The following is a 14,506-nucleotide window of genomic DNA, read 5'->3' as shown; positions in this document are numbered from 1 at the left end:
TATTTATTTATTTATTTATTACATATTTATACTACCCAACAGCCTAGGCTCTCTAAAACCATAATATAACAGTCCAAATTAAAATTTTAAAAATCACTGGTATAGTATCATTGAATAGTAGAGTTGGAAGGTGCCTAAAAGGCCATCGAGTCCAACCCCCTGCTCAATGCAGGACTTGAAGAGTGCTATCATTTTCCCCCTCAGTCTTCTCTTCTCCAGGCTAAACATGCCCAGTTCTTTCAGTCTCTCCTCATAGAGCTTTGTTTCCAGAATTCCAGTTGTGATTAAGCTAAAGATAAAAGGATTGGGGCCAAAAATACCAGCATATTTTAGCTAAAAACTTTTATTGGGCTCAGATGACATGCTAAGCTATGATTAGGCTGCTAAGGCTTTAGCAGTAAATGGTTAGTGAACATGTTTAAACCCTGGTTTTGTAGCCACCTTGGTTAGGAGCAGTTCACATGACATGCTAAGCCATAATGTTTAACTCAAAATGCTTAACCACCGTGGCTTAGCGTGTCATCTGAACAATGTCACTGTGAATAACTAAGCCTTAGGAAAGGCATGTCCAACCTTTTAGAATGGGGGAAAGTGAGCAAAAGCTGTGAAACCACCAAATCTGGTGGATGGAAGAAAGTGGTGGGGCCAGGAGAAAGGACATGGACACCTGGGGAATCCCACAGGGGCAGATTGCACTTCTATAACTTTGGGCTTCCCTCTAAGCCTGCTGATATTTATTTATTTATTTATTTATTTAAGGATTTTTATGCCGCCATTCAGCCAAAAAAGGCTCTCATGGCGGCTTACAAAAGTATTTCTTGACAGTCCCTGCCCACAGGCTTACAATCTAAAAGACATGACACAAAAGGAAAGGGGATTGGGAGGGAGGAGGAGGAGGGGGAAAAGGAAAGCAAACTCAGGCACTACAATCTTAGTTGGAAAGTTCAGCAGTTACAGGTGACAGCAGGAGGGAGGGGGCTCTCAGCTGGAGCTGGACCCAGGCACGGTGGAGAGGTGCCTGGCTGCTGCTTCCTCCCTCACTGGTGGCCTCTCCAGAGACAGTTGGTAGCAGGAGGGAGGGGGCTCTCAGCTGGAGTTGGACCCAGGCACGGTGGAGAGGGGCCTGGCTGCTGCTTCCTCCCTCACTGGTGGCCTCTGCAGAGACAGTTGGTAGCAGGAGGGAGGGGGCTCTCAGCTGGAGCTGGACCCAGGCACGGTGGAGTGGGGCCTGGCTGCTGCTTCCTCCCTCACTGGTGGCCTCTGCAGAGACAGTTGGTAGCAGGAGGGAGGGGGCTCTCAGCTGGAGCTGGACCCAGGCACGGTGGAGAGGGGCCTGGCTGCTGCTTCCTCCCTCACTGGTGGCCTCTGCAGAGACAGTTGGTAGCAGGAGGGAGGGGGCTCTCAGCTGGAGCTGGACCCAGGCACGGTGGAGTGGGGCCTGGCTGCTGCTTCCTCCCTCACTGGTGGCCTCTGCAGAGACAGTTGGTAGCAGGAGGGAGGGGGCTCTCAGCTGGAGCTGGACCCAGGCACGGTGGAGAGGGGCCTGGCTGCTGCTTCCTCCCTCACTGGTGGCCTCTGCAGAGACAGTTGGTAGCAGGAGGGAGGGGGCTCTCAGCTGGAGCTGGACCCAGGCACGGTGGAGAGGGGCCTGGCTGCTGCTTCCTCCCTCACTGGTGGCCTCTGCAGAGACAGTTGGTAGCAGGAGGGAGGGGGCTCTCAGCTGGAGCTGGACCCAGGCACGGTGGAGAGGTGCCTGGCTGCTGCTTCCTCCCTCACTGGTGGCCTCTGCAGAGAGAGTTGGTAGCAGGAGGGAGGGGGCTCTCAGCTGGAGCTGGACCCAGGCACGGTGGAGAGGTGCCTGGCTGCTGCTTCCTCCCTCACTGGTGGCCTCTCTCCACTGTGCATGAGTGGTGCTGTTCTGACCATATTAGCATTGGTACTCCCAGCCTGAACATCAGAAATAAAGGGAAGGATTCTGAGCAGGGGCTAAAAGCTTGAAGTTTTTCAGGGTTCTTTGGACACATTTACCATAGATTTTTAATTAAAGGTCTATCTCTGTTTCAGGCTAGCTAGGCACTGGACTTGATCAGTAATTCTTAAATTGTGACCCAGAGGCTACTGGTACAAGTGGTGCACTTTCTGGCAACCAAACAGGTACTCCTACAGCAACTCTGGGCTTCCCACCTTCATTCTTATTTATAAAATTTAACACCCACACCCACAATAAAAACTAGAATAGTGATCCATACAAAAATGTTGGATTTAGTGGATTAGTTAAATCATTTAGCATCCCACTGTATTACATTCATCTACATTTCCATTACCAGAAACCACCAGAGGAATTATTAATACTGCGCTTTCCTTTTCCCCATGTAAGAACACTTATCATTTACTTAAAGTAGAATATATGAACATGGTTCAACTAAAAACAGTTAAGCACATGCTTAAATTTCTCCTATGGTATCACTGGAGCCTAAAAGTGCTTAACTTTAACTGTAACTACTGTGTCGGATGACATGTGAAAATATGAGAAAGGACTACTACATTTTTCAAATTCCTAACATCTTCTTCCACTTTACTATTCAAGGAAGTAACATTTGCCAACAAATATCAGTCATCCCTGAAACTTGGCAGTGATGCTTTTATGAATCCCTCTTATAGATTAGAGGAAAAATCCCTATGTTACCAAATGCTAATTATATGTATACCTAGATTTCACAGTTACGTTTCGATGACTTTGGGAAGGGTGGGAGTTAGACACAATACAGCTTAAAAATTCCAAGCTTGGAATAGAACTCATTACAAGGGTGAGCATTATAGCCCCCCCCCCCGAATGGTTTTCTAGCTCAGATTACCATTCACTCTCTTACTCAATATACACACAACCACCCACCTTGTTGTGCTTCCACTCCAACAGCCATGATTGATTTGGGGAGAAGAGGTCTCAGTCCTCCCTCCCTCTGTCTCTTTGCCTCCTCATCAGCAGTTGCAATGCTGCTAGTGCAGCATGCGCAGGAAATCCTGGTACATCCCCCCCCCTGCCCCAATGTCTGTTTTTGTGAACCGCCCAAAGAGCTTCAGCTATTGGGCAGTATAAAAATGTAATAAATAAATAAATAAATGCATTAGATGTTTCCCGGGGAGTGAGAGAAGGACTGAGACCTCTCTCCCCACTTCTGCTGCTCCACTGGCTGGAGCAGTGGACAGGCAAAGAACAGAAAGACAGGGGCAGAGGCAAAGAGAGACAACTGCTTGGTTGCAGCAGATGCAGCTACCAGCCAAGATGGCTTGGAGGCTGAGAGAAGAAGAACACTGGGATCTTAAGGCAAAGCAGCAACTGCAAGAAAATTTAGAGCTCTGGTATTGAGCTTTGGGGAAATAATAATAATAATAATAATTATTATTATTATTATTATTATTATTATTATTATTATTATTATTATTATTTCTTACCGGCCTCTCCATTTTGATTGAGGCAGGGAACAACAGTAAATGATAAAATACGTAAAACTGAATTAAACATAATATACATTGCTAAAACATCCTAAAAACATTCTAAATACATCTTAAAATCCCCCTGGATAGGCCTGCCGGAAGAGATCAGTCTTTATAGCTTTCTTGAGTGCTAGTAGACTGTTAAGTTGACTAGTCTCCTCCGGCAGGCCATTCCACAGTCTGGGAGCAGCAGAAGAGAAGGAAAGGACGAATCAGAGGAAACCAAACGAACAAACAAACTCCCTCTAGTACTGACTGAAGATCAGCAGGAGACTGAAGGTATATTGACTTCTCCCCCCAGGGGTGTGGGCATGGGTGGGTGGGTGTATTTTATCCAAAGTAACTATCTAGAGCCCCTTCCAGGTCAAGATGATATAAAATGACAAAAACAAGCAGATCACCTTGGGAGAATAAGGAGAAAAGGGGCAACAGAGGATACGTAACCTCCTCCTTCCTCATTAAGGCAGAATATCAAGTGGTCCAGCAGGTTTGATGGATTCTGTTTGTTGTTATGTACAGTTACTTAAATAAGAGCCTTGGGGATCACAGACAAAGCATGGACTAATTCAGCTTTAGAAAGAGACATCCGTTAATGCGAGTTTCATAAAAAAATATACAAGGATGTATTTCCATGCAGCACACCGTCTTGCTTGGGTAGATTTCTTATGAAAGGTTTTCTTATGGAGCCTGAACCCCCTATGTCTGATAAATACAACGTTTAATTTACATAATTTTCACCAAACAATATTTACCTTAAATGAAAACGTTTCCTTTTGCTTATTTCAGTTTCACAATGAATAGAACGGGTTAATGATTCAGAGTTACTAATTTAATAATGCAAGTGCTGAAAATCCACCATTCTCACATTTTAATTGAGCCAATTATTTGAGCTGATCTTTTTTACATGTGTCAAAAAAACTGTCCTTCCTTGTGAATGGAGATTATTTGGCATTCAGTGTAGTGGTAGTGTACTAAGTGAAACCACCAGTTGCCTGGCATGGCAATAGGAGGAAAAGCACCTTCCCACACTTACGTTTCAGTGTAATGATGCACTGCTGTTGGGCGGGGGGGGGGGCTCTGGAGGATGCTGTCATCACAAGAGGCAACCATCAATTTAGCAGCCATGAACATGCATGATGCTGGTGGTAGCCCCTACCTTCACTGCCATCACCACACCATGGCGGATGGTAGTGAAGCTCCATACCAGCCAGCAATACTTCACTGTAGAGATTATTGCTGGAATATCCTGAATCTTTTTTCAGGCAGTATATCTGAAAAAACTGTATTAGTTACAGGTTACAAAACCCTGAACAGAATACACAAACATGTGAGTAGGAGCATGGAGCCAATGATAAAGCAGGGTCCTCAATCGTGTAGAGAGTTCGACTTGCATAACAGCAAATGCAAGAAGAACCGCTCTTCAGATGCTCCTGCTCAATGTGATAATGCCAGGAACTGAGGGGTGGAGCGGTGCACACAGGGATGTAGGAGGGGGGCATGAGGGGGAGGGCTAAATTATTTATTTATTTCATTTTATTACATTTATATACCACCCCACAGCCGAAGCTCTCTGGGCGGTTTACAACAATTAAAAATGGTAAACTAAAGGAAGCAGTTGTAGAATGTATATACAAATTACATATGAACAAATTACTGAATGTGCATCACATTTACACAAGATCAATTGAAAGAAGGCCATGAATATCTCTGATTGCATTTCCATGAGTGAAGATTACATATCCACAGTTTCAGTGAGCGTCCCCAATAAAGAAACCAGTTTCTAAACAATTATTGCATATTTGCATGCATGCACACACAGCAGTCCCTTATTACACAGTCAGTTTTACTAGAGCTGGGCCTATGCTTTCGCTGGAAGGTTTCTTGGCAAAATTCAGTGTGTTGGGAGTTGGCAAAAGGAAAGGCAAATAATTGAAGAATGGGGGGAAATGAACATGGCCTAATCTACACCAAGCAGGATATTGTACTATGAAAGTGGTATGAAAGCAGTATATAAAGGCAGGAGCCACACCAAGCAGGATATAGTGGTATGAAAGTGGTATATGGTATGTGTCAATGGGCCCCAACAGTTGTCGGTACACTCCAATACCACTATAAAGCAGTAGTGTGGCTCCTACCTTTTATATACTGCTTTCATACTGCTTTCATATTGCAGTATTCGGCTTGGTTTAGATTAGGTACCTAAATGAAGGGAGGCAGTGGTTGGGAATAATGCAACAAAAGCTGGGGTGAGACACCCTCCAACCACATCACTTTCTCATGTGCAATTATTACTTACCTCTACTGACTTCTAATAACATTTTCAACAGGGTGCAAGTGACAAAGGCATACATGCCAACCAATCCCAGATGGTCACTGTATACACACAAAAAGAAACTCTGAAACAAGTTACAGCTAATCAAAATTCAAATGTTGCCAAAACAGCTCTGCCCTCTCCTGATCAATAAAACATGAAGAAATACAGCTCTTTATATTTGCATTGCTTTTCTATAAATCTATCAAATGAAATGCAAACAGTAACCCTCCTGATGTGAAGGAAAAACAAGTTTACTGACATCTATATAAATTAACATTTAAGTTACTCCACAGGAAACTCTCCAGCACCCAAACCACTACAGGGAGAAATACTACAGCAGGGTCTAGAAGAATTTTGTAGTCGATGTAATAGATGTCAAAGCAGTACTTGACTAGAAAGACAAGACCTCATTTAACAGCCATTTTGACGAATGAAATAAAAATGAGAAACGCTAGTCACAATTTTGCCAAGGCCACAGAGGCTTGCAACCTGACACTGTGTTTTTTAAAAGTATAATAAATACAGAGTTATAAATTCTCTCTCCTCATGCTGCCAAAGTCACATTATATGTTGTCAGCTATCACCACAGACAAATTAATGCATGATTGTCTGTTTCCAGGAGTTGTGGGCCCTCGGTCAACGACCTGCAGGGCCCTCCTCCACTCCCCTAGTCATACTACTCATGTGACGGTGTCTTCTGCCACTGCCTAATTCCCAAGAGGAAATACAGCCAGCCCATAGATTTCAGTTGAGTTTGACAGCTAGCCACTTTTCCCAAAAGAAAATGGGATAATATCCCAGGAGCCCTTATGTAATTGCAGGGACCTCTGTGGAAATTTGTCATTCCTGTTTTGGGAAGGGTGCCAAAATGCAATTGAGGTAGTCATAGCCAATTTATTTGTATACCACATTTTCAGCAATACATAGTGCTCAAAGCAGTCCATAAAACAAATACAATAGCCATAATTATACACCTTACAATACAACATTAACTCAATTACAGTTATAGTTCATTTAAAATATATCAAAATTTAAATAAGTGCGAGATCGCCTTAATTGCCTATTCAAGACCAACTCACACACCCCACAAATACTTTGCATCACAATAGGGAACAATATATTATTGCTGGGAAAATTCATTTCACCCCTAGCTTTCTCTGGGACTATGTCCACAAGCTGTCCTGAAGACAGTATAACCACCTTCTTCACACACACATCCAAAGTAGCAGCAGCTTCCTTATGAAGGTTCTCTGAGCTGCAGCAAAGCGAGGGGAAACACAGAGGCCTAATCTACACGAAGCAGGATACTTCACTGTGAAAGCAGTATGGAAATGGTATATAAAAGGCAGGAGCCACACCAAGCAGGATATAGTGGTATGAAAGCGGCATATGGTATGTGCCAATGGGCCCCAACAGTTGTCAGTGCACTTCAATACCTCTATAAAGCAGTAGTGTGGCTCCTGCCTTTTATATACCGCTTTCATAGTGAAATATCCTGCTTAGTTTAGATTAGGCCAGAGTCTCTCTTGTAAAACACAACTCTTTCCCTCAGTAATTTTCACTGTGCCTCTGGAATGACCTTCCCTTTCCCAATGGGACTGCTGCACAGTAGCCACTTGAGAAGCCATGTTTCACATACCACTTCTGAACCACAAAGAAAGCCTGTCCCTGGCCACAGCCTGCATAGAAAGTAGCAGCAGATCTGCGCTCGTTCTCTTTCAGGCATCTCCAGTCAGCCAGGAGCCCTTGTCGGCCCATGGGCCTCAGTAGATAGGCAACTATGGCCGTTTCTACACCTGTCTTTTTTCCAGGGATCGTCCCAGAATAACAACAACAACAACAACAATTTCTTACCCGCCTCTCCATTTGGATTGAGGCGGGGAACAACAATAAGGATAAAATACATAAAACTGAATTAAAAACATAGTATACATTATTAAAACATCCTAAAAACATGCAAATGACAATCCTTAGGTGTAGAAAGGGCCTATGTCAGCCACTGATACCAGGCTTGATGATACATGGCAATATATTAGATCACCTGCACAGAATAACATCCACACTTGCTGATCACCCAAATACAGGTTATTTGTTATCATTTACTTCTAAATTACTTGGACTTTGCCTAACATTTTCTCCTCATTTAAAATGGAGCATGACTGAAGACTTAACAGGTGTCAAATAGATATTTGCCAGCTTCAGCTATTATTCTACAGGGAGAAGCTGCTATTCTATAAATACTAATTAGAATTTTGTACTGGAATACCTAAGGTGATGAGTGGCTGGTTGTTACTTTAAAAAGATTAGTGCAATTTGAAAACTAATGTCCCCAATGAGGCAATGCTCTTGCTGAATAATCAAGAGTTATAGCTACTCCCTTCCCAAAGAGTGTTTGTTCACTTCATCATTTTTTAAAAAAACTGCTGCCTACTGAACAAGTCACTTTTCTGTTTCACTTTGAAAAAGTTACAAAACCATGTGGAATCAGGGGAATGGTAACACACATGAGTGCAATATTTATTATTTATTTATTCATTCATTCAATTTATTTCCCGCCTATATACGAAATACTGAAGAGTAATGACTAGTATATGAAGTTAAGGAGCAACAACAAAATTAACCAACAAAAACAAGTAAGGGAGAGTTGGATAATATTTGGGATGGACATTGAAAACAATTGCTGGGTTATGGAGAAAAGTCCTTGCTTACTTTTGAGAGTTGTCCCGCTTATTCCTGAATAGACAGGCTGCTCATGCTTGCTTTTTTGAGTAGACATGCAGAGACTTTATACTGGGGATGCTATTTCAAAGTGCTGCCAAATAATTCAGCCCTGCTTAAGTCTGAATAGACATGCAGATGAAATGTCTACTTAATTCTGAGTATGCTTAAAATGGGTGATTTAAACATTTGGCCCTTCCCACTTTGCCTTGGGCAACACCCACAGATGGAATGCAGCCCACAAGGACTGAAAAAGATTCCCCACCCCTGGCTTAGCCCAAACTTCCTCCACAGTTCAAGCCTAGTTGATAATGAGCTCACCACCAGCCAATATTTCCTATAGTCTCTCCTTCCCAAGCAAATTTAATTTTGCAAAGAGGGAGTCTGGCTCTGGACTTATTCCACCTATTGAAGCTGGCTATTGGATCTTCTAAATGTCAGAATTTGCCCCATTTGCAACCCCGACTGTGAGTGCAGTTTTTGGGCAAATGTGTTGGCAAAAGGCATTCATTCTATTAAAAACGCTCTTTAAAATGTGCATTTCGAGGGGGGGGGGATACAATGTTCATACTTTAGCCAAGAGGGAAAGTATGCATTTGGGTGCAGTCTTTTAAAAATGTGCATCCCAATGTGCACTTTTCCCAGCTGGTCAAGAACTCACCACTCCTGAAGATTTGCATTTTCTGGCTGGGGATCGGAGGCCACGGCTAGACCAGGCCTATATCCCGGGATTGTCCCGGGATCATCCCTGTGCATCCAAATAACACACAGGGGATCCCAGGAGCAGACAGGGGCGACCCCTAAGTCAATCCTTTTTTGGAGGACAAAAAAGTATTTTTGAATCTGTGGAACATATTCAACAAATCCTCTTCTTTCCCCACCCATAAGCGTTGTGATGTTGTGATATTCTGACTCTGATGAAGCATTTGTGAAACAGGTGGACAAAAGCCAGAGGCCTGTAATTGCTCAGTTATAGCAAACTATTCAGTTTATGTAAACTATTGTAAACAGCTTGTTTAGTTTCTTGCAAACCATTTATGCTTGGTTATTATAAACAACTTTTTCTGTTTTTGTAAACTATTATTGTACTTTTACCCTTGATAATTAATACATTACATAAAATGTTTGTTTACCTCAGTTCTTTTGATATCATTTAACATTGTAGCAGTTGTGTGCTGGTTAGCATTATTCTATTTTGGTAATTCCAACTGCTGCCTTCTATATTGTTTAATTGTAGCACATTACTAAAGATGATCTACATAAGCATATGTAGGTTAGATTTCCCCCCTCCTCCCATCAACATTTTTTGTAAAAAAGTAAAAATAAAAATAAAAAGAGCATACTGACAATGGTAATAGCAATCACCAGGAAAAAGACTTGAGATTTTGCCAACTCAATTTAATAGTTATGAACAAGCAAATCATTCTGATCAATTTTACCTGACAGTTCATATCATATCTCATTGGTTTAAATTAGCATGTCCTCTTTCATTGTCCCTTATCTGGCATGAAATGCGACCAATATAGCTTGATGTGACACAATGCTGAGTTACTTTACAGGAGCTGTGATTTAGTGCCCTGAGATCTGACTGATGTAACTGACATAAAACTCCAAACAATGTTCACATACTCTGTGAAAGAAACAAAGGCATTTTCCAAATGGAATCTTCCTCAGTATTACCCTTAAAAAAAACTGTTTTCCTTGGGACACATTTTCCCTCTTACACCAAGCCTTTCACAAACCTCTATCATCCTTTACTTCTTATTCAGCTCCTGGTCAAACATAGCTTATGATTTTAATTGATATTATTATTATTATTATTATTATTATTATTATTATTATTATTATTATTATTATTATTTGATGGTATTTGATAGAGAACAAGCAATGTTATTTATTGATTTTTGACTGGAGAACTCCACTGAAAACTTCAGAAAAGTGTGAATTTCAAAGGAATTACTGAGTTTGCATAGTGGTTTGAAAGTGCAAAATTAAGCATGTTGCATTTAAATGCTTACCAAACAAATTTCTCCACCATCCCTAATCTATATTGTTAGCTTTGTGATGGGACCCAGCATTCAGCAAGGAAAGGCAAGGAAGAACAGAAGCTGCAGCATTATGCTTAGAACAGGCCACACTATGAGCTGCACAATGCTCAGTGGGAACGGCCAATGCTACAGGAAAAAGGAGGCCTATGTGTGAGTCCCATGCTAGGGTTATGCCCATGTGGCAGCCACAAGAAACTATGCGATATTTAAATTCTATGTGATATGCAAACAGACAATTGTACAGGTTGTATTGCTTCTTCAGTTTAGTACTGCTGGACAGCGTAACTGCTCTTGTGTTTCTGTATATTAAAAGTTTTCACAAATGCGAAGTAAGAAATCATAATGTATTTTCTTTTAAAGGTGTTTCTAATATGAATAGGCTCATAGCAAGATAGCTTTTGTTGTTGTTAGATTATTCGTTTTCCACTGCAGCTTTGCCAAGTATATATGTAAAAATAAATTTATTATTTCTATTTTCATTGGGGGGGTTTATAGAGTAATAAAACACTTTGTAATGCTATGGAACCTTTTAAGCCTCAACATGTTATAACTAGAACAGTGGGCCCTGCTCCAGAAAGCAACACACTAATCGTATAAGCACTGGAATACAAAGAACAGAGACTCATGCTGAAGTCCTTCCAGGCCCTCCAGTGGAAATGTCATATGGGCCCTGCCCACAACACATCCACTTCCTAGCTCCCCACAGATCCAGCATTATAGTCCATTACAGAAGCCCTAAGTGAGTGCATGCCTCAATGGAAAGGCCTCGGTCTTAGGTTCAACACCTGGCTATTGCCTCTAGGGGGAAAAAGACTGAGAAGAAACGTACATGCACATACCTGTGACGGTACATTGTGTGAAAGCAACTTGGTTCCCGTCTGATCAGCTCATGCTCCAGGATGCCTGTCATTTCGCCTTGCCTGCTCCGTTCCATCTAACCATGTTCCCTTCCTTTATTTGATTGCCAGTACCTTTGCCTATTATTTCAGACATTTCGTCATCCCCTCTCCACCTTCCATTTCATGTGGCCCAAGAGCTCACTTTATCATAACATCAAAAATAATTAGGAGGGCTCTCCATTAACTCCTATGGGAAAGCTTAAACATATGACACCTCTTTTGCAGAAGTAATGTTAGGCTACTGGTGTTGGGGAAGGACTGGCCCTTGAGTAAGCACAGGAGACCAAGTATGTCTCTGTATACGTTAACTCGATCAAACACTTGCATTTAGAATTTTGAGGGAGAATTTCACAGTTTAGATGCAAATTCAGCTTTGAAGTTTGACTAGCAAAACTGAAATGGTGGAGAATTTCAAAGGTTTGCAAATATTTGTTTCAGCTCTAGCCCATATCCTTACTTACACTGTGAAGTATTGGCTTTATAAATTCAGCATAATTTTATCAATTTAAAACTTCTGCAAATTACCATCTTAAAAGGATTTTCTTTAACAGAATACCGGGGGGGGGGGGTTGAAATAGTGCCTTGGTTTGATCTCCCGCCTCCCCATAACTCTATTTACATAACAAAATAGTAGCTTACTTGAATCTTGTTCTAAGATGTACCATGCATTTCATGGCTGATCAAAGTGTAAGAACAATAATAATGGAGTGTTTTATTCAACCATTCCCAGAGAACACTAAAAAGATCTTAGTTCTTTGCTTTCTTTTTTAAAGGTTTCACAGGAAAAACTTTAAAACAGAAGACTATGCCTAGTCTTCCTTGCCAGTACCCATTCCCTTTTCTATGCAAAAATAAATAAATGAATAAATAAAAATCAAATAATAAATTTACCTTGGAAGCAGGAGGGAGCAGTTGTGAGCAAACATTAGAAACAAGGGAGGCCATGCTGACCTCTCCTTAACTGGAAATGATGCTCCTGAGTCTGTTCATATGAGTCATTGCAGCAATAATGAGGACTACAAGCAACCTCTCCTATGTGTCTAATATCCCCTCCGCAATGCCAATTTCTCCTCCCAATTTTTTTGTGTGTGGTAGGACTGGCAGACAGGGCTGAAAGTGGCAAGCGTAAACCCCATTGCAAGCTGGACCCAAATCTCAAATGCTAGTAATGCTGCGAAGGTTTCCAAATTTTGTATATTGAATTCTTCCAGAGTAAAATTTGCCCCATCCCTAAGAAGCACGAATTCACACCACTGCAGAGCCAACAAGACACCATCAATATCATTGCTATAATCCATGATATTGCCCCACCACCACCAGTGGCGATCGTCAGCCATTTCAACCACTGACTTGATTATTATTTAAAAGTATTTCTAGGTCACTTTTAGAGGTGGAACCTTCTCAAGGCAGCATACATTTTAAAAAAATATTGCTGCAATGACTCATACGAACAAACTATAAGATATCTAGGTGTACGTGTTTAATGTGTTATGGTATTGGTGGGAAGACGCAATGACATGCTTTCTAACTGGCAAATAATTATTTGCAATACAGATAAGTCCATAGGCCTGGACTGCCTAGTGCAATTCTAGTACGGTCCATGAAAATCACTGAATAACCAAGCACAGCTATCAACTGTGCTATCTTGTGTAATACCTTTTGTGTAATTTATTGCAGAATGAAAGGAAAATATTTTAATTATAGTATATGACCACATTGCAGATTCTACGATCATGTGTTTTTGTGTACTGTGTGGCACATCCAACACTTCCCATGACCTAATCTGGAGTAATGTTAAAGTAATAATATAATGGACTGTCCCATTTACATTAAAGGAAAATAGCTATCTGAACGCTACCCTGACAACTACATGCATTGGCAAATCTGTTTACAGCAAAAAGAAAACAAATAATTGTTCCTTCCAGTTTCACAAGAATACAATGCAAACAGCTATAAAGATTACTGTGAAAGCATTTCAAGAATAATCTCTCAGGAAGATAGTCAGTTATAGCGGCACATATCATAATGAAAGGGTGCATTTTCTATTGCTGATATCTAACCATACCTCGCAGTAGCAATAATTTTCAGTAAAAGAAGAATGCACCCAAATATTAGCAACATGACCTACTAAGAAAAACCAAGCCAACTTGACTTTTAGTTGAAACCATAAAGGCCTGTTGGGTTCTTCTTGTTTTAATAAGACACTGATAATAACATATGAAGTTGTTGAATACATATACAAGAGAGACAGAGGGAGATGAGATCAGACCAGATGCATTAGTACCATTAAATACCAATAGGTTATGTTTTAGAACAGTTTTAAAGTATGTCTGCAAAAGGACATTGTGTTGGGCAATATTATAAAGTGCACGCACACGCACACAAATTGATGTAAGACAGATAGCAATAGTTGATGGTCAAGCACTGAATATGTTTTCTCATTACTGGATACTCCTAGAGTCTCAGGGCATGACCTCCTGTTTCACCATAATAATAAAGGCTGAAGGAGGGAGTAGAAAAGTACCTATTGCTGATATTTGCCTCCCAGGAAGGATCTACACTACTGATTTAAAACAGTTTAGAACAGTAATGACAACCGTTGGGGCTCAGGACACACTCCATATACAGTTTTCAAAACATTTTCAAAGTGTTATATCCTGCTTGGTGTAGATCTGGTCCCAGATGAGATGTCTCCCTCTCTTTCTCAGAAACATAGTCAACTTTGTTTTAATGTACATTTGCACACAATTTTAAAACCCTGAAAGACATATTACTCAAAAAAACATGGGAAATATAATTTTAAAACAATATTGGTAAAACCTGAGTTTTTAATTAGCCTTACTAATTACATTGTTTTACATTGTTTAATACAAATGTATGTTTTAATGGGAAACCACAGCAAGGGGTAAAGAGTAAAACAGCCATCCAAAATTGGTACCACCATAATAGTAAAGAGGAAAAAGCAAAAAGGATTTAATTTCTTATAAGATCTTAATACATAAAACCCCAATTAACTAGGCTCTTCCTTTTGT

The 14,506-nt window shown here is 41.0% G+C and overlaps 1 protein-coding gene across 1 annotated transcript in view; it reads right to left on the bottom strand.

Moving 5' to 3' along the window:
- AGBL4 (AGBL carboxypeptidase 4) overlaps positions 1-14,506 on the bottom strand; it is a 957,560-nt gene that overhangs the window by 748,183 nt on the left and 194,871 nt on the right. The gene's annotated exons all lie outside the window — the stretch shown is intronic.

The sequence above is a fragment of the Elgaria multicarinata genome, chromosome 1 (assembly GCF_023053635.1).
Source record: "Elgaria multicarinata webbii isolate HBS135686 ecotype San Diego chromosome 1, rElgMul1.1.pri, whole genome shotgun sequence".
Classification (NCBI taxonomy): Eukaryota; Metazoa; Chordata; class Lepidosauria; order Squamata; family Anguidae; genus Elgaria; species Elgaria multicarinata.
The sequence above is the reverse complement of the archived record's forward strand: the minus strand, read 5'-3'. Positions and strand labels throughout refer to the sequence as shown.